Below are 23,411 nucleotides of genomic sequence, written 5' to 3'. Positions count from 1 at the left end.
AGGTGCACAGTGGAGTGCAATGATACCACACTTGTCTTAGTAACAGCAGGGAAGATCTTTCCTACAACAGAAGAAGAAGGGAGGAAGCCTACAGAGGCAATCACTAGCCAGAGCTCGAATTCTGTAGGCAATTTCAGGATCATTGCTAGTCTTGTAACCTCAGTTGCTTGCTTTGATCAAGACTTCTGAAAACTTTCATTCCCACTGTGTGGAGAAACAAAACAAAAGTTTCAACTTTGAACCCTTGGGGCCAGCTACTACAATTCATGTAGCACAATGGTCTTCTATGGGTCAAGGATATCCACAGCTCCATGGGATTTTTGCATGCTTGTATTTTGAAAGGAGGCTCAGTAAAGAATTTTGCTTAGCAAAACAAGTCTTTGCATCCTCTTTTGCCTTACTTAGTTTCAGAACAACAGCTTTTGCTTTGAGTGATTCTTTCAGATTCCATAATTTTTCTCCAGCACAAAATTGAAGAGAAGCTCCATACAGATCAGACCAGTGATTTGGGCAGCATAAGAACACGGGTAATGTCAGAGTGTCATAGAATAGCAATCAGGAAAATTGCTACAAAAAATGCACCTAGAAGAAAGACAAAGCTAAAAGTAGCTCACCTGTTGAAAAATCTGTTAACTTGGCAAAACCTATTTTTCTTAGAGTACCCTAAGAAGCTCCTAATTAGCACAAAGAGTGAGGAATACCAATTGCCACTTGGCAAAACTCTGCTCATTAAAAACACAGGGCACATTTGTGGCTTTTTTTTTTTCTTCCTGCCCTCAAAATCCAGCTCCTGTTTTATGATAGAAATGACATAAAAGGCTACATCACAGCAAAAGCACAGTTTTATACCTACATGTTTGTTCTAAGGCTGAAGGGGAGAACTCTTAAGCTTAGCTAAAAAGAAAACAAGGAGTGAGAATTAAATCATTAAACTGTATGGTTTGAACAGAATACACGATGGTACTGCAAACTTTAACAAGGAAAGGAAGCAAGAGAGGAGCATATAAATTAATAGAAACAGGCAAGCTACTGAGTGGATTTACAGCATAACTGTACAGAAGACAAAGAGCTCATCTAGATAGCACAGTTCTAACTGTGATCCTCTCTATGATGCTCCCTATGACTGTTCTCCACCCCTGTCAAAAAAATGTTATTTAAAGCTGCTTGCCAAATGCATGGCAAAGCATCTAACAGAAACCAGAGATGAGATTTAGAGGCACTTTAGAAATAGGTGACAGGGACATACATGTCACTTGAATCAATGTGAGCAATCCAAAAAACTGTTCCCACACCTACAAGGCCTCCAGTTTCATTTTGGACTGAGACACTGCTTACGCGTCTATACAGAGGTGCCTCTGTAGGGTGCCGGGATGTATAACTGGGTAGGTGGTAATGCTGTCTGCTGCCACTCACACAGAAGGCAGACAAAGCTTGGGAGCCACGCAGCAGCTCCACAACTGTCCTGCTTTATCATGTGTGTTTCACATGCACCCAACCAACACCACTGAGTAGAAGATGAACAGCATCTGGATTACTACCAGTCATCCACAATTTAGCCAATGAGACACGTTACTTATCTTTCTTGTAACCAGCTTAGCACCAAGATCTTCCCCATTTACGAACATATGCTCAGAGTTTCAGTACTCACATGAACTGGAAATAATCTGACTCACATTCGCCCCACGCTGGGGAAAAAACAAGAAAAAAAACCCCAAAACAACACTAAAAACTGTAGAAAAGGCTAGTGGGAAAGTAGAAAGCACAGCATAACCCATTCTTTCTATTAAATCTGGGGTATTAAATATGGAACAAACATAAAATTGCTGGAATTATAATTATAATACTATAATTATAATTATTATTATAATTATAATACTATAGCCAACTTTATTTTTCTGTGATTAAGCTTTGTGATATGGAGCTGATGTCCTCAATTTTATCATCCTCCCCAACACATTAAGAAGGCCATTTGTTCTAGATCTTTTTAATCCAAATGAAAATAACCACAGACCAAAAGACTTAAAACCTACGCCTTTTTCTCTCTGTTTTACGTTTCTGATAAGAATATTGCAGGACTTGTGTTCAACTATATATTTCAGGTATATATACTCACTGTAGAACAGTGCAACTCCACTTTCAGGTAAACTAATGGCATAGAGAAAACCCTGTATCTGACCTTGAGAAATAAGCAAAACAGCAGTTAATTTCAGCTGGATGTATTTCTAATTTCAAGCCATGCTCCTCTGAGATACGCTTAAATCATCTCATGCTGTCACCCAGTCCAGGGTGAAGTTTGATTCACTTAAACTATGAGCCACGGTCCCCCTGTTCCTGGCCCCCAGCTGCATCACCTTTCCCCCACCCAGCACACAAGCATGTGTGCACACACCAGCACACACACACACACTCTCTCCTTGGTCCCTCTGTGCCAGTACTAACAACCAAGCAGCCACGCAGTCAGCAAGACAAGCCTGCTGATCCAGCCAAAAAGGTACTCTTTCAGTTTTGCCGGTCAGCCTTCCAGCTGCAGGATCAGTAGTGCCGCCGGGGCCCTCGTGCCAGCCTATAGGCAGGCTACCTTCAACCAGCTGCGAAGCCGCACCCTGATACTCCTTCCAAACTGGGGCCTGGGAACGCTGTCACCCAATTTACCTGTTTCAGGGTGGAGGAGGCTAATGTAAATGGAAGGGTGTGGCTGATAAAGGTGGCGTTGACTGACAGGCTTGCATGCTTTTGCTTCCCGTATGAGATGCATGGTCCTTGTATCTACATGGCTTGGTGTCAGGACTACAGTCTGTACCACAGCGGTGAGAGGAAATAAAATAACAGAACGTGATGATGCCCAAGGGCATTCACGATGTTTGTACCAGCTGGCACATGAGATAGACCCTATGCGACATGCATACTCCTCCACAGTGGCCATTGGAAGCCAGGTGAGAGATGTGGGGTATTCAGACAGGCACCAGGCACATCTATTGAGGCAAACAACTCTCTGCCAGAACCATATTTTGCTCTAAAGACACAAGGACTTGATTTTTTTGAAGGGTCTTAAACATTACAGCTCTTACTTATGTCTACATTTCCAAAAGAGGTATGCACCATTTATCTCAAGTCCTCAATGGATATCAGGTACTTAAAAAGAGGAACTTTTATCTTATCTAGAAAATGTGCTCTGCAACTGTAGCGCAAAACTAAATATTAAACATGGAAAAAGAAGCATGTGCTCTAACTGCCGCATCCTACTCTGACTTTTGAGAGTCTTGCCTTGTACGTGCAAAGGTTTCTTCCACCAAGTCTTTGGAGTTTCAAGTGATTAAACACAATCACAGGAATAACCTACATGATATATGAAGCACTGATGCCTTCTTTATCTATTAGTCATATAGCCCCCTCACCCTCCCTTTACTAACACCTACTCTTGTGGGATCCTCCACACCTGATGCAGAACCTAGCACTGGTGGCAAGGTGGCTCTTCTTCCTTTGTGTGAAGATGCTATGTATCCATGCAATTAGTGCATTGCAAAATTAAGCAAACCTGAATTTAAGGGTAAGCCAACAAACAAGTAACATGGTATGGAAAAGACACTGGAAGAAACAGTTTTCTGTTCTCTTTCCAGGTAACAGATGAGACAAAAATGCTCATGAGACAGAATCAATCTGCTGGTTAATAATCTGGGAAAAAAAAAAAAAACCAACAACAAACAATCCATCAGAAGTTATAACACAATTTGAGTGGAAACATTTGTCCAATCTGCCTTTCAGAATAGAGCTCCAGAACTGTAACAAAAGTTGGTCTCTTGTTCTGGCTATTGAATTCACATAGATTTTTGCCCTCATTAGGCAAAAGCATAAATTGTTCATGCACACAACATGGCAAGAAACGGAGTGATGATGTTAATACATGAACAAGAAAAACAGGAGACAAGTTTTTAGGAGCATTAATTCAGCAGAAGTCTGAAACAGCATTTTACCACCAGTCAGAGTTTAAGGTAAAGCCTTCAATGCCAAAGAACACCAGCTGGTAGCTCTGCCACGCAGTCAAAGGGTACAAACACCACAGTGACTCTCTATCCAAATGGCACATGCATATACATAGAACCTGTGCATTAAGGTTCTCCCTTGTGACTGCATGAAGGCAGCTTCATTCTGCAAAAGCCTGGAGGATTCTGAGTATCATGTGGAGTAATGCTTTCCACTTACCTACAGCTGCATGCATGCTTAAATATAATACACTTAATTGCCAACAGTCAGGACTAAGCTCTCATACAGGTATCAGCTCACACCATTTTAGTAATTAGAACTCTGATCAGGAGAGGACAGCTGTCCTGGGTTCAGCTTAAACCAGGACAACAGCTTTAAACAAACACTGTAGAAGTTCAGCAAATACTCAACTGGCTTCCTGTATTCAGGTCCAAAAACCTGTTGAAGCTACTAGACCTTAAACGAAAAGCATGATAATGTACCCTACACAGTAGCAAGTCAAAGCCAACAGGGAACACACCCTACCCACTTGTAATTAAAATTAAGAGATGGAAATTGTATCAAGGTTGTGTAAGTTAAGTTTGCAGTTCGGATCAGATGGCACTTACACAAGCAAAGCTGTTTGCTATCTCAAATGTGTAGCCCTTATTTTTAATAATAAACTGCCTCAAGTAATATTTATTCCTCTAAAAGGAAGCCTCAGGCTCTATACTTCACTGGCAGCTTCTTGTTAAGTCAGCTTCCACACACACACCGCACAAATTGTATATTGTTTCTATGTGCACTGATGTTCCTCACAGTGGTCGTCACAGTAACTCATCTGTCCCAACATGTCCCACAGTAGGACAAGAGGCTCTTCAGCACCTGGAAATTTGAAAAACTCCCCAAAAGAAGCTAACCCAACTTATGTGCAACTCTCAAAAAAAGACCCCCATCAGATCTATGCCCACCACCCTTTGTTGATGGTACACTGGGGACAATCAAGGTTCTGGTTTTGGAGACTTGAAAACAAGGCTACACAAATACAGAATGGAAAGTGGTAGCTTATGAGCCAGTTCTGGACACGCGCTTCAGAAAAGCCATGAAGATTTCCAGAGGGATGGCAAGGAAGGAAAACTAGAACATTTATATACACAGAAATGGTAACTCAACTGGCAAGTCTACAGAAATCAGAGATCAAAGATACAGAGAAATCAGAGATACAAAAATCAAAGAAATAGAGAAATCAGAGATACAAAGAAGCAAAGACCAGAGGAGTGATATTAATAGCATTCAAATGCATAAAGGGCTATTGCGAAGAGTGAAACAACATGTCTTTACTTTTCATGGATGAAAATGGAATAATGTCAGCAAATAAGATTTCAGACAATATTCCTATTAGCAAGCACCATGATACAGACAGTGAGGAATTGGAATTGATTTGCCTAAGTTTGTAGACTCATCATGAAAATTATTAAACAGAGAGTGACGCAAAGGAGAAAGAAAAGTCACATCTGCAACAGATTACATTAGATAAAGTGATCCTAACAGGGAGGAGATGAGCCAGATGACTTCTCAAAGTCCCTTTAATACCCTTTTAAATAAATAGTCATATATATATTATATAGAACAACTATTCTCCTCCAAGGAACCAAATTTTTAATAGTTTTTTTGCCTAGTTTTCTGTTACCTCTCTTCTTGTATACCTAGCTTTTTAGGTTTTGTGCTAGCCATCACAGAAATAAATCATTCTTTTTGCAGTACACCTCAAGGTTCGTTTGCTATGGGGTCATTAAACCACTACATAAAGCCAGCCTTACGATTAAGACAATGCAATCTGCTAATTGTGAACCTGCAAGGTTTATAATGCAGATACTATCAGATGCTTTCAGAATTAAAGACTCAGTTTGATTTCTTTTGCTGTAGACAGAATACACCTTTGTTTAATGCACCTCGCTGATAAAAGAGGTTAAGGCTCAAGATTCTACAGAACGAATGTTTTGAGTTTTCCAAATATTTAAGTTATTCAGATGAAAAAATGCCTAGTTTACTTGTCTAAGAAGATGAATGTAATGGACAAGTTCCTGTGTGATGTACTGTAGGTTACCCTGCTCTTGCAGGGGGGTTGGACTAGATGATCTTTTGAGGTCCCTTCCAACCCTTGGGATTCTGTGATTTATAAATAATTAGAAAATAAGTTAGGTTTCATAAAGCATATTTAAATACACATAAAACACATATCCATTCTTCATATATGGCTAATTTGGGCATGGTTTAAAACTGTCTTTGAGGACTGACTTCACGTCAGAGAAGTCAAACTGCTTAGCCAGTGTGGGCAGATGATAACATGCCAATATTGTGCCATGTCATGTTTCTTCCTTTTGGTCCCTTCAGAGCCAGAGTGACAGGCACATTGAATTAGGAGGTGGGCAGTGGCAACTGCACCAGCTAATGGAGAAACCAAAGCCCACAACCACCAACTGAATGGAGCAGCTCAGTGGCTTCTCATCAGTCAACCTCAGGACAGTGGAACACGCCCAGGAACAACCACATCCTTGAAGATCTGAGGAAAACCACAGACGTTTGCACAGAGCAAAACATATGTATTGTCCTCATGGCAGCAAACACCCAAATTCCTCTTTACTGTATTATATTATACGTATGCCTCTTGTAATAGCTGTAATTAACAGGTGTGGAATAGTTTGTCAACAGCTGTCATCATAAAGCTATGGTATTTATCCTACAAGCATAGCAGTAGCCTGTGAAGATGTATCCACTGTCCAACCTTCCCTTTCCCACAAAACACAATAAATAGATAAATAAAACTGCCTTCAAACAGAAACTGAACACACACTGGAATGTGAGGAACTGTTCCTCTACCTTGATAAAGTCCGATTACATTAAACAGGTGAGCTGATACCGCAGTGTGTGGTTTCCTCAAAGTCAGGAAAGAATCATTCACTCAAGAGCAACTTAACAACACCAATATTGGTTATTTGTTTACTGTTATTTAGTAACTATTATAAAATTGTTCTCAGTACTGCTATTACTGAAAGAAGCCAGCTGCTCTGGAACCTTTTTTAAACCAATGCTACATTTATTCTCACTTGTAACTCAATGCAAAGCAATAATCAAATAGATATAAATATGTTCAGATTCTAATAAAAAGTACATCACTCATTGCCAAGGAATTACCATAGGATTGAAACAAAAAGAAAGTTTAATACAACAGAGAATCCTGAAACATTACTACAGCAGAGGACAAGAAGAAACTAAAAAGCTTCGTGCACTAAGCAACACTGCAATGTTTTCTATCAGTAAGAAGCCCCACACACCTTTTCACTGCATCCAGTAAGCTTTGGGTGGGGGGGAAAGGAAATAGGGAGGGAGGGAGGATTCTCTGCAAATATGTATTTAAAAAATATTTCAGAGGATTTGTCTGACAAATACAGTCTTCAGTGTAGTGAACAGAAAAAAATATCTTCATTTAATGGAGCCAATAGTTTTACTTTGTGGGAACCTCAATACAGAATCCTTGAGGTTTAAAATATACAATCATTTAGACCAGGAAAGTATCTGTCTTAAGGCAGACTCACTGATATTTCACACAGTCCATGTGGATAAAAAATATATTGCCATTAAAAATACTTTATCAGTTTGAAGCAAATTCTGGCAGATAAATTACTATGACAGCTAAAATGAAAAAAAAAAACAAAAAACCCAAACTACAAAACACCATCAAAAGTGTTTAACAGGCAATAATTTTAAATGAGATTAATAACATTAATGTTCATGGAATTTCTTGTCTATCCCATACAAATTATTTTTCCATTTCTAGTTAGTATTGTGCTGCTTCTTTAGTTATTCTGCATATTTTAAACTGTATTTTACTTTTGATTTATTAAACTTCATCTGGCTACAAAGGCAAAAAAGAAAGATGAGAGAACACAAAGCTTTCTAAGTAGTTTGAGCCTGCAATAATTAAATATCAACATGCTGTAGTTAAATAGCTCCTTATGCTCTCTTTTTCCCAACCTTAGGTATTGGGATCTAGTAAAAACTCAATGGAAGACCACTGCAGGTAAAATACTGATGTCAGTGTAAATGGAGAAAGAGCTGTAATACGGCATTGGGAGGGACAGACAAAAGACAGAAAGAAATGTACAGTTTTTCATTACATGACTGCCATATATTCTAAACCAAAAAATACGGAAATATAATCGGAATCCCCCTGAAATCTACTGATTTACACTCCTGGCTGCAACCAGATTGAGATCTGATGAAGGTCTACTACAGAGACACCAGGACAAATGAAGTCACTAGGTTCAGTTTTGGCAATGGTGACAATAACTGTTTTTCTGAATGGTAACTTTCCCACAATGCGTGCATTAATTGTAGGCTTTGTAACACAAGTGTCCTGTTTGGTACAGTTTTCTGGCTGGAAGGAACCAGTTACTGCCAGTTGGCTGTACCAGACAAATCATTTAAGCAAAGAAGGGCTGATCCTAATCTCTCCTCATGAAATCCTAATACAGTACCAATGAAGAATTCAGTACCTGCGTTGCTTCGCGTGCACAGCTTCCAGCTGAACTTCAGACTTGTAAAATTGGTTGTTATATAGGACTCTCTCATCTTGAAGTAAAATCATGTTCAGTGATCCTAAAAAGCATCTGGGAAATCCCAGTGGCCTCTGAGAGGCACACCAGCTCTGAACTGTGACATTCTGGTTACTGGCACCAGGGGCCGTTCCCTATGTAAGGGTTTGACAGTAGAGGGGAGGGGGTAAAATGTGTCTAGCTGTACTTCAGATCTAATTACATCTTCTTATAGCTCTGAGGATTTTATCACCTTTAGTTCCAGACTGTAATTTAACCTATGCATTCAACCCTCACAGTAATCCTCCCCAGCCTCCAGCTGCACCTTTTTCCTTATGGAAGGAAAAAATCTCAGCAGATGCATCCAAAGATGGGAGCATTAGGAAGCATTTTGCAGCATTTCTTAATCTTTCTTCACTCTTTCCTTCCCAGCACTTCTATGAGAGTCTCCAGTCATGAGAGGCAGCATTTTGGAAACACTAACTTCTTCAGTATTATCTGAATTTTAGTAATTCTCCACCTTGGCACACTGACTTATGTACATAAGCCTAATCCCCAAACTTTTCACTATCAGCAGCACAAAGGACGCAGGTGTCTATCTGCCTTATCTATGGGAATTCCTGATGCTGGCCATCTAATTTTCATTTTCTTCGATAGCCCTTAGGGTGATGCCTCTACTGAATTATTTAGGTTGCACAGTTACACATTCAAAAGCAGCTACTTCAAAAAATCAGGGTTTGCACTTCCACAATACTTTGCAGCTCAGTTCACCGAGCACTTCATTTGTTTGGAAGCCACCTAGGCAGGTTACCACAAAACAGTTCACCTTAGCTATTACTCTCCTTCTCCAACAGGCTTATCAAGTCCAGACTCTGTAACCTCAATTTATCTTCACAGTTTTGCACACTAAGCAAAGACCTTGCAAATTTCTTAGCCTTTGTAATGCTGTGAAGAAGCATGTCTAAGCACTCTAAGATACAAGTTTAAGGTGAGTTGCCCAACAAGAAACAAAAAGTCCCAAACTGAACTCTAGACATGGTTATTTGTAGAATTCATTTGACCTTCATAATAGGCCAGTCTTCTGCATAGTGAAAATAGGTGGAAGGAAAGAAGGCAAAGGCTACTTTTATCCTCCACATATCTAAGCAGTGCCAGAGGGGCCAGATACATTTAGATTCTACTTAAGTTACTCAGAGACCATATTGAAATATCTAGAATAAAAGCAAAATGCTCCTTTCATTAACTTATGCATGTGTCAAGGTTTTATTGCATGTCATATATATACATATACACGCAAGGTTAGCCTAACAGGCATATTTTAAGTAAAGGGTAAACTGGTATGAGAAGGTGGCCCAGACAGAGTGTCAGTGTCACAGGGGTTCTTGATTTGTGATTTCTGTAGTGAGGCCAAATTAACACAATCCTATGAGCAAAAACAGTGAAAGAAAAAATGGCTAAATACTTAGCCTTTCTCTCCCCACACCCATAGTAGGTCCTGGAGAGCAGCCCAATAAACAATACGCTACAAATGTATAACCCTCCTCTTTGCACACACCAACGACTGCTGTCTTAAGTGCAGATTCAAAAACATCTCTTTCTCCCTTTTCTCCTGCACATTCATTCTGCAGACCTCTAACTACAGCTTTGTATCAGGGAAACAGTTGCCTGCCACAAGGTGATTTGGAGGGAGACTGCTGTCTCAACGTAGCACGAAGATGACTAAACAGTGACAGAGTAAATAATCCCTCAAAGATAAGTCAATAGTGAATAAGTAATTTTATCTGTCAAGAGTTAACATTCAATGAATACTTGCAAAGGTTACACAACATCAAATCTACTAGCAGTTAGACGTGAGTTCCCTTACATGTGCTCACCAAGGAGGCCTACAGAGGAATAGATCCCTTAGCCTTAACAACAGCAAGTTGTATGTATAAACTCCTAGAAAAAGGGATTATATCCTAAAAGATTATTAGTTTACAGATATCTTACAGTAAAGATGCACTTTGTAAATATTTCTTAGGAAATATGTTAATTTCCATTAAAAATACTTTTTAAAAAAGAGTTACTGAGGAGGATAGTTTGTAATGAGTAACAAAAAAAGTATCTGTAAGTGGTTAAAAAAGCCAAAACATTTGCTGAACATACACACATCACCACCCTCCTCCCGAAGCCATAAATGGTTTCGAATTTAACTTGTAGTTAAAGCTGACAGACCACTGAAAAGCTTAACTCAGTTTTCACTTCTGTCACTATTTGCATTTTTCTTTTTTTTTTTTTTTTCAGTTACATAAAAGCATTAATGTGTTTGGATATTCCTCTTGAATATACTTTTCAAATTCCCATATATATTTCTATCATGACATGATATTTGCCCTATAAACTTTGTGAACAGATAGCTTATGATGTTTTAAATATTCCATTTAATTAAAAAAAATTAAGAATCCTACTAAAATGTGCAAGCAGCAGTTGTATATTCTGAAATTCAAGCTGTAAGTATACATCCCTTAACTTTTCCTACCTTCTTGAATAAATAGATCCTCTGAGGTTTCCCAGATAAGGTATATTTTGAATTACTTAGGCTATCCAAAGAACTTTTTTGCTGCTCTGTGCAATTAGAGCTCAAAGTGCATTTATCTTGCTATAAATAAGGTGACTCTTAAAGAATGAAGTTCAGAAGTGTTAATGTCAACTCTTTAGTGGTTATATCTTTGATAGGGTAATTCTGTATCCCAAAGTACCTAGCCTAGTTTAACTCAAATTTGAAATTACTTATGACCTTTGTAACACACCCCCAAGCCAGAAAAACTGGTGGAATAATTCAAGAATTAAATTATAAGAGTTTTATCATAAAACCTAAGTATTTACAGAGCTGTTTTGAAAGTTAACATTTAAATATGACGTTAACTCAGAACTACCCCCAAAATCATACAAAGTATACTGAAATGTTTCAGAACAATCTATGTATGGAATAATTCAGTTCATCATAAACAAATCCTCTCTTCCCAGTCTTACAGTACTTGGGTTTAGGTCTGCTGCTTCAAAAGAGAAAAGTGCACGGGCACCTAGCTGTTGCTGTCTCTTTCTTTTACTGCAGTAAAATATATTTTACAGCTATGGATGACCTTATTTAAACTATAAACAAAAGCTTTGGATGTCCCAGGTTAGAAATGTTAAGTAATGAAGAAAGCAGATCAATACACAATGGGCAGAAATTCCTACTATATGGAAGGCATGGTTAACTGTGGCTTTTCTTAAATTATAGAAGTATTTTTGCATTGTCTTGAAGTAATATGCTATTCCTCTGTGCAGGAATTAATTTAAACCACTGTATACAGATCTGCATTAGAAACCACATCCTTATAGGCTTTGCAGCAAACCAAAACATCAATTTTTTTTGCATTTATATGTAAAATCATGGATACCTCTTTTACCTGTTTGCTTACATATACATATATCACACTGTTATAAACAGTTTATAATAAAAGCATTTTAGCTTTTAATACTTTTTTCTTTAGAGTGTTCAATGACATTAACAGTTTTTACAGCCTGTAGTGACCCATAAGGCTGTGTTCAAACAATGGCATCATTATACAATCATAGAATCACAGAATGGTTTGCGTTGGAAGAGACCCTTAAAGATCATCCAGTCTATGGCCATGGGCATCTTTCAATAGATCAGACTGCACAAAGCCCTGTCCAACCTGGCCTTGAACACTTCCAGGAATGGGTCATACACAGTTTCTCTGGGCAACCTGTTCCAGTGCTCACCATCCTTGTTAGCCAGTGTAATTGTTCAGAAAATTTAGGATTGCTGGTGTTCAAACTGACTCTTAAATAGCAACCTTCAATGATCTTCCACACTTAGCAACTCAGCCTGTCTATCTAGACTACTAAGGCCACCCTGTACTAACAGGGTTTTCAAGAAACCGTGCAAGGAGTCTGGACGTATGAACATTGTCAGCTAGAGGACATACAGTGCTTTGAACACTTGAGCCAACATTTACGGCACAATTTCTGAGCCAATTTCCACAGATGTCGAGTGTACAATTTCACACATGAGAGATGGCACAAAGAAAGTCCATAACAGAATTAAGAAAGGATGACCCTTTCAGCATGAGTTTAGACCTATGCCAAGCTAAACTGACACCACAGGCACAGCTTTAGACAGCATAACAAAGCAGGAATACACACTGGACCATTAACACTTTGTGATGGTTTTGGCTGGGATAAGAATTTTCTCCATAGCAGCTAGTAGGAGGCTATGTTTTGGATTTGTGCTGAAAACAGTGTTGATAATACAGGGGTGTTTAAATTACTGATGAGCAGTGCTCACACAGGGTCAAGGCCTTTTCTGCTTCTCACCCCACTCCACCAGTGAGTGGGCTGGGAATGCACAATAAGCTAGGAGGGGATACAGCCGGGACCCAAGGAATCCCATACCACACAACGTCATACTCAGCATATAAAGCTGGGGGAAGAAGGAATTGAGGGGAAGTTCGGAGTGATGGTGTTTGTCTTCCCAAATAACCATTAAGTGTGATGGAGCCCTGCTGTCCTGAGATGGCTGACCACCTGCCTGCTGATGAGAAATGCTGAATGAATTCATTGTTTTGCTTTCCTTGCATATGGGCCTTTTGCTTTATCTATTAAACTGCCTTTATCTCAACCCACAAGTTTTCTCACTTTTATTCTTCTGATTCTCCCCACCTCCCACCACAGAGGGAATGAGCAAGTGATTGGGTGGTGATTAGTTCCTGGCTGGGGTTAAACTGCAACACACTTTAAAGAGACTACTAGATTCTACCACCACAAAGAAACTGGTCATGTGAAGAAAGCAAAAGGCCACCACAGAAGCTTTAGGATAGGTTTACAATTAGCAAGAAGAGAGTACTTACTTAAAAGCAAAACTGAAGCATGACTCTCACCCAAAAAATTCCACCAGCATTGCTATCTGACTAACTGCTATATATGTTAGCTCTTCATATCATACAGCTGGAAGATCAAAAGTTACAGTGCATTTGATGTCCAAATTAAGGCACTGGCCTTAGTCACAGTAAAATAAGCGAGTTTTCAAATGTTTTTAAAGGAAAAATAAACATCTTGGGGGGAGGGGAATCTAATTTGGAGCAGTTAAATTACAGTTCAGTTTTACTGAGAAACTAAGCTTCTCTTTAATAAATATAAATCTAAACACGCATATTCTAATCTGACAATTAAAAAAACACAATCAATTTTGCATTGCCCTGTAAACAGTAAAGATAAATCTAAACCCACGATAACGAAAATATATTTCTATATACTCAAAAAATACACCTAGATTTCGGGGTGGGAGTGGGGGAACAAGCACAGCATTGCCATCTCATGCTCACTATATTTTATACATTCAGAGAAAGTAACAGCTTAAGTCAATCATGTTTGACTGCTATCCAGTTATTTATATGACTAAACAAAGCTGGCGTCCGAGTGGGGAGATGAACTGGCAACTTGCCGCAGCCTTGAATTACAATTTGTATATAACGGAGCAAACTGCAAGCACTCTTAATTGTAGCCTATATATGTGTACGAAGCTAAGCAGAAGAGTTCAAACAGGCAATATGCTGCTTTAATTAATTATAAATCAAGATGGAGATTTCTCCAATCTGCAGGCCAAGTTGCCCAGGACAGATCTGCAGAAGGACTTGCCCTCCCTCATCACCTGAAGCTTGGGCCGACAGTGGAGTTAGATACACAATAGTCTTCCCTGAGACAGGAAACCCTTGGTACGGACTTTTCACCCATGCATTTGCAGTTCCACTGTCTGAACGGACCACCTAAAACCAAAGCAAAAATTCCCCAGGTTGCTGTCAGTCTCGGAGACTCCACAACACGCCAAGCTGTACTTTGCCCACAGTTACAATAGGGAGGCATGGGCCATAACAAAATAATAACTCAGCCTGGGAAAGGTCATTTCCAGTGATTCTATAGACCTTTAAAGATCATTTTGGGTGGGAGAAGAATGCAGGAGAAATGAGATTATTCCTCCTCAGAAAGGTCATTTCCACTGACTCCACAGACCTTTAAAGATTACATTGGGTGGGAGAGGAATGCAGAAGTGAGATTACTCCTCCTCAGAACTAGCGTGTTGAATGGGATGAGACATATTTCTTCAGACTTGAATATCTCAGAGCAGATTAGCAACTCACATTCCCATCTGGAGATGATGGGAATCAGGAGAAGAAATTAGTATTTTGTGGTGACTTCATGAATAGCATAAAAATCCATAAATCTCATACAAAGAATGATCTTTGGGTTTTGGTTTGGTTTTCTAAGTAATTCAAAGCTGAGAGCAGCTTAGAAATTAACTCATTTCCCTAACCACCTATTTATCAAATAATTGTATCACCATATACAGCATGAACAGCTCACAGCAGTAGTTTCCATAACTGATATGACTCCATCCTGAAGCTCCTACTAATTACCAACACATGCAGGAATAGTCTGCTGGCCTCTCTTGGTGCTTAGAAGTACACAGTGAGTAGCTGGCCACTGCTGTAACATATCTGACGTTCTGGAGCAGATGAAAACACTTACAATAGTCACTTGTGTGTATCACTGTGATTGTGCATTCCCCTCTACTCCTGATATTCAAAAAAAAAACCAAAAAAAACCCAAAAACCTGCATGCATTTCATAGCAAAATTACTTCATTCTATTTTACTGATTTGTAAGCAGCATTTGTGTCCATGTAAAAATGACCTCTTAACATGTACTTAGGAAGAGAAAGTCATCCCTGTAGCCTTTTCTTTCTCCAGAATTCACTCTCTAGCTGAAACACTGGCCAAGGAACAAATAAATAAACATTAGTAAATACGAGACTGGACTGCCATTGCTTCTCAACAGTAGAGCCTGCCAATGCCAGATACGGATCCAAAGACGCTGCTGGTTTCGCCTCTTTCAGAATAACTTTTCCAAAGAGCTACACCCTCGCCTAGCTTGCTCAGATTCTGAAAAACACTGTTTATGACTGTGGCTGTAATAGTTGACCTAACCAGAAGTGCCACGAATCAAACCACAGACTTTAGACAGCAACGGGGTCCACAAGGTACAGACTCCTTATTTTGAGAGTCTATGGTATGAGAGTCCCAATAATAAGCCACATAAAATGGCTATGCCAGAATAATAGTTCAGATTCTGAAAATCACATCCATATTGTTCAGTCTTTCAATGTCTGGCATCGTTTTAAGTGGGCAACAAATCTATTTGTCGGATAAAGTCCGGACTGCTAAATAAATAATGATAAATTTCCTAATACTATTGGGCAGCACGTTTCTGCAAGTACAACATGTGTTTATCAGTTTCCCACTGAGTTAGAGTTGACTTTCAAATTTCCTTTAATCTTATTATAGTAAACATAGTACAGCTCTCTGGCAAACAAGAGTAACATTCTTCCTGTAATATCATATCCTTCTTTTAAAGAAACCTTAGAGATGTCCAGAAAAGAACTAGGCTCAACTTGGAATGACACAATAAACTTGTTTCCAAAGAAACCTGAGTTTTATAAAATACTAGTTTTTATACCAAAAAAGAAAGAAACAAGACTATTTTTATAAGGAGAAGATTGGATATTTCTGATAGGCACTTGAAATAGCATTTGCATGCATCATACTTTTAAAGTCAGCTAGTGAAATACCGATATAAAAATATTTTTCTAGTTGGAAGCAGTCTACCTGAGTGGAAGGATAACGCAACCGGCATTTGGGATGCAGAATTCAGAAAACAGTAGACTGTAGCTTGTGAATAGCAGACTGAGTTTTTTCAATGCTCCTTCAAGAAGAAAGAACATCAAGTGCAGACAATTTAAAAAGAAAAAAAAGAAAAAGGCGGATAAAGAAAACCAAGTGGGATTTATTATAGTACAATTTGTATTGAAGGCTTCTCTCCATTTGGGAGGAATTTATGGCAGACAAAGGTGGGATCTGTCTTACAGTTTAAAAAAAACCCTACATTGCACTGTTGAATAACCCTGTATAAGTGACTGAAGGGACTTTGGAAACCTGAAATCAAGTTAGTTTCAATGACACAAATTAGGTCAATTTCCAACTGTGTGCATTTGTTTGCCTTGCTTCAGGGTTCCTATAAAGAAAAAGGGTCATTATGTATCACAAAAATAGCAAACAAAAGTGCTATTTTCACATCTTTTCTGTGATCTTTTAATAAGCCAATAAATATTCCTAATTATCGTTTTCTGTGACATTTGAATCTGCAGCTTAAGAAGTTAGAAATTATGGACTGTGACTTTACTTAAGGCTCAGCTTCAGTAAGGAATGGATATATTAAAGAGGCAGATCAACAGTCTTTCCCTGCCTGCACAGAATCCAAGGTGCTTACAATTTGTTTCAGTTTATAAGTATTCACCCTCAGGAATACCTCAGCAAAAGCCATTCTCAATGAAGGACCAGGCAAAATTTTCATGGGATTCATTAATGAACAGTATAGACCAAAGTCAGCAAATACGCTTAGTATAAAGCTATTGTGTGTAGTTATCTGAAAGGTGTAAACCAGAGACCAAATTAAAATGAAATACAATTGATAGCCATCTCACTTTTTTATAGGAGACTTTACAGGATATATCCATTAAGTCATGCAACATGTTCACATAGTCCCTTGTCTTCTTTACCTGTCAACCTCTTCTTGTTCTTCACAAAGGACACTGAGCTCCAAATTATGTTGATGGAACAGGAACTGACAAATGACAGATGGATCGTAAGAAAAACCATGCATAGAACACGGACGTCTGACATCCGAGAGCTGGGATGTTTTCATCTTGGATAGAAGCTCTGACCCACTATTTACACCCCTATCCCAAGTTCTCCCACATATTTTGAAATGACAACTTTACAGATGTTATCAGTACGGAGACTGGCCAGATTTATGGTCAGGATCCCAAGTAGCTCTAAGCCAAACTAGTGTTTTGGCCTCACTGGAAATGCAATTAGATTTGAGATCTGCACCAGGAAAAAACCTGCAGTATCTTGCCAGAAATGGTCATGAAGAATTTTTACAGTGCCGGGTGTTTTTTTTGTTAGCACTACTGTAGAACATCAGGCTATTTAGCATTATGATAATAATACTTAAAGCAGAGTAATAGGATAGACTAGACATGGCTGGAAACCACAACAAAACTGCACACAAATGAGGGAGGACAGCTAGTTCACTCGCAACACCAGCTCAACACAGTTTTCTAACACTAGCAAGTGTTTGCACAAGACAAGGTCAACAACGTGTTCTCCATGAGCTGTACAAATGCCGCTTCCAAGTTTTAAGAGAAGTTAAAAATTCAGGAATTTTTTAAGATTTATTGCTGTTAAATCCACAGTCTGATGTTTTATTTGTTCGCTGCCCATCACACTCAATAAAAACTGGTTCCAAAATGAAATTTGGAGGGTAAATAATATTTTTCCTTTCACGGTGTACTTTACTTCTCCCACTTCCTTAACGCAAAATAGTCAGAAATCAAGTCTTCATGAGACTTTTGTATTTTGAAAGTATCACAGCTTTCATTTCCTCTTAGTTTCTTTTCAAATTACAGTTTCTTAAAATACTCGTTTCCCAAACAATAATGACTGTAAAACTGGCTGGAATGAGAGGTGAATTTACCTTTTTCTTTCTATAAAGAAACTTGAAGTAAAGACAGTAGCATGCAACATACTGTTAAAGTATAATTCTAAATGGCAGTGCAGCCTCTGAGAAAAACTGACCTTAGTAAATCCCCTTTAGTTTTATGACTAATCTAAAATATGCTGCTATAACTCTTACAGATACTACGTAGACAGGAACAAAGAAAAAAAATATACAGAATCTCACAGATAAGGAGATTTCTTCTGGTTATGCCCAGAAGAAGAAGATGAATGTGAGAAGTAGATGCTATAAGATGACTTTTTGACAAAGACAGGTTACAACTGAAGTTGCCATGATTGTATCACACCAGATATTGAAAGACAGACTGCCCTGCTTTAATGTCCTGCAGCAAGACAGATTCTTATGGTCTGTTTCCGAAACAGGCTTCAAAAATCTGCTTAAAACTTGCTAATAAACAGCTTAATGCACGGAGAGCAAGAAATACCATGGTTTCAAGTGACATGTCAATAGTGTACACAATTCAAATTAAAATCTACATTTCAACTCAGAGCAGCTATGCATTGGAATAGGGTTTGCAGCTAGACAACCTCTAGCTACAGAAACACAGTCATCTGAGAAGGAAAAGCCCTCCTGCTTTTCAGTTCCTGTTCTGAATAGCACGTTTTCTGTGATCTAAAAGCAGTCTTGGAGCAGTCACCGTGAACCAGGAGGATCTTTTATCATGCATGCTGTACACATGCAACCCTATGATTTCTATCAGGGTCTCATGAAAATGTGTGCAAAACTGAAGAGTTGGTAAGAAGCCCAATTTCTGCAGCAATGACCGTCTTCTGTTGCCGAGTAAAAAGGGTCTGATCCCTAATTGTTCCAATAATACATTTTCAAGTTAGAAATGCTTTCATACAAAAGATAACCATTTGTAATTATTATTTGTGATTAATTTCTATGTAAAATAATTTTCCCCAAAAGCAGCAAACTAAAGTAAAACATACAACTGTAAAGAGACAGCCAAATCACCAAATAACACAAAATGGGAAAGTTTTCTGCTTTACAGTGAAAAGCGCAGGAAAAAAAAGGTATTTTAACATGTTTTAATAAAAAGCGTCAGGATTTATGTGGATGTTTCTAAACATCTCCCTGGACATTGCACTTTCCCACCTACCTGAGGTAAATGGGCTCAAGAGCGAGAGCATGTTTCCCATCATGTGCTGGGACCCCAGAACTGCCACCACAGATGGCACCTTCTCCAAAGCAGTAATTCTGGTGCCTTGTGGTAAGTGCAGTCAGCCACAATGCTACACCCAGGAAACATGGTGCAGCATTTCTAAATGACAGTTTTTAAGTTTCGAGTTAACATTTCTCACCAGTCCCATAAGCCACGAGGAACACAAACATGGCCTTCTGAACCTTTACATACAGGAGGGCTACAGCCAGTGGCAGGCAAACAACTAAGAAGCACCAACTGTCCTTTCCTAAGCACAACTGCTGTGTTCACGTCCATCAGTCAAGCAGAAGGCTGCCTTATCGCAAGTTCCCACGCAACAAGTAGTCCACTGTCACAGGCCAGACGGTTAAAAACAAAAGCCGTCTTCATTTAGATCTGAAGAGATCTCAGGCCCTACACAAGTAGGGTTGCCACAGTTTGTTGCAGGGTTGTGGTCTCCAGCTGAGTCAGGATGTTTTGGGTAACACATGTCTAGGCAATGGTGCAAGAAGCAGGGATTAGCCCACACCCTTGGGAAAGACAGTACCAGCTCCAAATAGTGTGGTGGTGCACAAGTACAAGTCTGCTTCAGATGGACCTGGTCTGTGTTAGCACAGTCCAACAGGAACAGACATATGGCGCAAAATATTTAAGACTAGAAGACACTATATGTGTTTTACAGGGTTTTAGTTCAGGCTAGTTCTGGTCTGGTCCCACAGACTGAATTTCCAGCAATGACTCAAGCACATCTTCTAGTTTAGATTCATCCTAAAGGAATTCAGCTGGCCCACCATGAGGTATATGAAGATGGACAGTAAGTGGGAACAACTGGAGGACTGGCGTCAAAAGTACACTCCTGACACGAACCACAACACTAATATAAATGCACAACCACACCCATAAGCGTCAGCAAGAGCAAAGTGAAAGACCTTTTCGTGCTGCTCTTGAAAAGACTCTTCGGATGTCTGTAAATCTGCATAGCGCCTTGAACTGCTCATCGAAACCATTCTAACGCAAGAATCAGAAACTGGTAAATTCCAATTTACCCATTCCAAAATAGAATTTACCATTTTCTGATGTTTAAGTTAAAATTATTTCAATGTGAATTTAGTAGTAGTGTATAGAACTATGAAACTGAGCAGCTGGAATTTACCAGTTACCAAATTTATCAAGCAAAACTGCAGCAGGAATAAACTACTTATTACAAAAGACAGGATCTGGATGTACACGATCTACACTTTTCATAAGCATTGACAAATGGTGACTGAAACCAAGTATTTTCCAATATATCAATATAGCTCAGTTGGCAATTCAGTTATTAGTTTTTACCCATAGCTACTGCCATGGAAAATAAAACACAACAAAATCTGCAGAGTTTAATTCTTCAACTTCTCATACCTTTGCTCTATTCCACATTGAAAGTTATGTTTCAAGACAGCACAATCTATTTGAAAGACAAAAAGCAAATAGGTTAGCTAACCCAATCAGCTCAAAATCTAGAGTTAATGGCATTTATTTTTGTGGCACCCTTTTAGAGGTCTCACTGATGCTTTTCACTGTCACATCTTTCACTTACTTATCATGCTGCAATGCAAACCTTGCTGCTACCAGATGCACCTCCTCCCCACACACAAGAGCTCTGCATAAACAACTGGCTGCAAGGGAGGCGAGAAGGCAAATTTCTACCTGCTATGTTTCTCATGCATCCTACAGCAGTGATTTAGGAAACCAGGCCGCCTCCTTCAGCTGCACAGTAATTACAGACAAATGTTTAGAGTTTAGGACTTCTCTGTGCATCCGGGATGATGGCCGTTCATGAGGACAACGCAACAAAAGCAAGAGAGAGGTCCCTTGCTCGGAGCCTGGATACCAAGACAGAACCCTCAGTCCTGATTCTCAGTAATAAGCAGATTGTTGTTCCTTACTTCAATTATTTTCTCAGGGCATTTCTTTAAAATCTTAGGGCATTATTTTTCTTTACCTTTTGGAAAGAAATGAGGGAAAGGCCAGCCTGAGAACTAAGCATCAAGTTTAGGAAGTGAAACATCTGCATTCAGATACATCAGGTATTCTAAGCAAATATTTCAGGCGATGTGTACTTTCGGAGTTCAAGCAACAAACTAATCCCCTAAGGGAATACAGTTTCTGTATTGTATTGGCATCAGTGGGAAGACAAGACTCTGACGCGATGTTGAATTCTCCTTGGTTTAGCAAGAAACAGCCTTGAAGTGGCCTGATAAGCAGCTTGCTAACTGGGACTCTGCACAGACATTGCTTGCACCTGCTGCTTCGTGATTCTTGGGAGGACTTAACGTGAGAGTTTTCCCTCAGGAATCTCAGTCACGGTCATTTCTCAGACTGAAGTTCACCTGACTCTACTCATTGGGCTTTCATTCTGTTTGTTTCTCCTCTTTCGGAGAAAAAAAGAGGTTTAACTTGTTATGAGCTGCTAATTTTGCCCTCAAAAATCCACCGAAAGTTATATAACCACTTTCACAATAGCATGCTAAAAATAAGAGCTGTTCAGCCAAATGCCACTGCAATTTTTTATAAGACCTGTAACTCCAATTCTGCAAGACCTGTGAGAGTGCAAACATTTCCTTAGCTTTAGCAGTCGAGCAGGAGCCCCTTGTGAGACAGACATGGGTTTGCATTATTATAATCCTCATTTGCAAGGGAAAAAACCCCACATCAAAACAAAACAGTGCATCTATACACAATATAGATATTTCCAAATCATGACTTAAAGTAATGCTATTCGCTTTTGGAGCTGATCCCTTGCGGGGTTTCATAATCGCAAACCATCATTAACCCAAAGCAAAGAAAGGAAGGTACAAAGGGGCACAGGTTTCAAGCACGACGTGATTTTTCACCCGTTTCATTTTTTTCTTTACTTGGGAGGCAGCGCGGAGGCGCGACCCTTCATACCCAAAGGGACTTGGCCATTCAGGTAACTTCGAGAGCGCCCAGGGCAGCGCACTGACACGCAGTCGCTGCTGCAGCTGGCGCTCGTTAATTCAGCTACGCGCCCCTGCGGCGACCCCACGGGCGGCAGCGCGGGCGCGGAAGGCGCTGTGCCCCGCGGAGACGTCCGGAGGCCACCGCCCGCCCTGCGCCCGCGGAGCTCCCGCGGGGCCAGGCAGGCGCGAAGGGCGGAGGCTCCGCGGGGAGGCCCCGCGCTGTCAATCGCCACCGCGCCCGCGGACCTTGCGCGCCACCCCGCACCGCTGCCTCGCTGAGGGGCCGTAGTGTAAGCGGGCAGGGAAGGGGAAGGAGGAGGGGAGCAACGCGGCCGACGGAGAAGCGGGGCCGGAGCAGGCGGCCGAGCGCCCCCCGGCCGCCCCATACCTGCACAGAGGCGGGGAAGGGTCTGCAGCGCTCTCCGTCGTGCCAGCTATAGATCCCAAGGGGTGATGAAGCAGGGCGGCGGACGTCGTCCTCTCCTGCTGCCGCGGGTGTCGCTGGTGCCGGTGGCGGTGGTGCGAAGCCCTCTCTGGCTGCAGATGCCCATAGGCGCGCAGTGGCGGAGAGCGGTGCGTGGCGAGAGCGCGGCGGCTTCGCCGGGTCCCGGCGGTGGAAGGGAGCTCAGCACTGGCTCCGCGCAGCCACTGCCCGGGGAGAGGATCAAGCCCCAGCTTTCGATTGGCTCCGGTGGCCAAACAGCTCACACCAGCCTGCCCGCCCGCTGCCCGCCTCCCCACCGCCGCCCCACACGCTCCGCTCCCCAGCGGCTCCGCTCCTCCCTGCCAGTCTCCAGCAACCTGGTGGGCAGACCTAGCCCCCTTTGGTTCCCCCCCACCCCTTCCCTAAACCGACGTCCAATCCCCAGCCTTGTGTTTATGCAAGGACATTCTCGCCCTGGATCTGACAAAACACCCTCCTTCCCTTCGCATCTTCCTCCTTTGGCTTGAAGGACCTGCAACTTTAAGCGTTCATGACATTTTGTGTCACGCTCAATATTCAGACACGTTTGTTCTCTGAATATTTTTTTAAATATCCTTAGCTAGTAAAATTAAAAGCATGCAGTGCTTGATC

General features: G+C 40.5%; 1 protein-coding gene across 1 annotated transcript in view; it reads right to left on the bottom strand.

Moving 5' to 3' along the window:
* Positions 1 to 22,999, bottom strand: part of GREM2 (gremlin 2, DAN family BMP antagonist) — a 35,879-nt gene extending 12,880 nt beyond the window's left edge. The window contains exon 1 of the mRNA XM_065679067.1: positions 22,725 to 22,999. The gene's annotated coding sequence lies outside the window, so the exon portion shown is untranslated. The remainder of the gene's footprint in view (positions 1 to 22,724) is intronic.
* Between the last annotated feature and the right edge of the window lie 412 nt (positions 23,000 to 23,411).

The sequence above is a fragment of the Lathamus discolor genome, chromosome 5 (genome assembly GCF_037157495.1).
Source record: "Lathamus discolor isolate bLatDis1 chromosome 5, bLatDis1.hap1, whole genome shotgun sequence".
NCBI classification, from domain to species: domain Eukaryota; kingdom Metazoa; phylum Chordata; class Aves; order Psittaciformes; family Psittacidae; genus Lathamus; species Lathamus discolor.
Note: the sequence above shows the minus strand (reverse complement) of the source record. Positions and strands in the feature narration are given on the sequence as shown.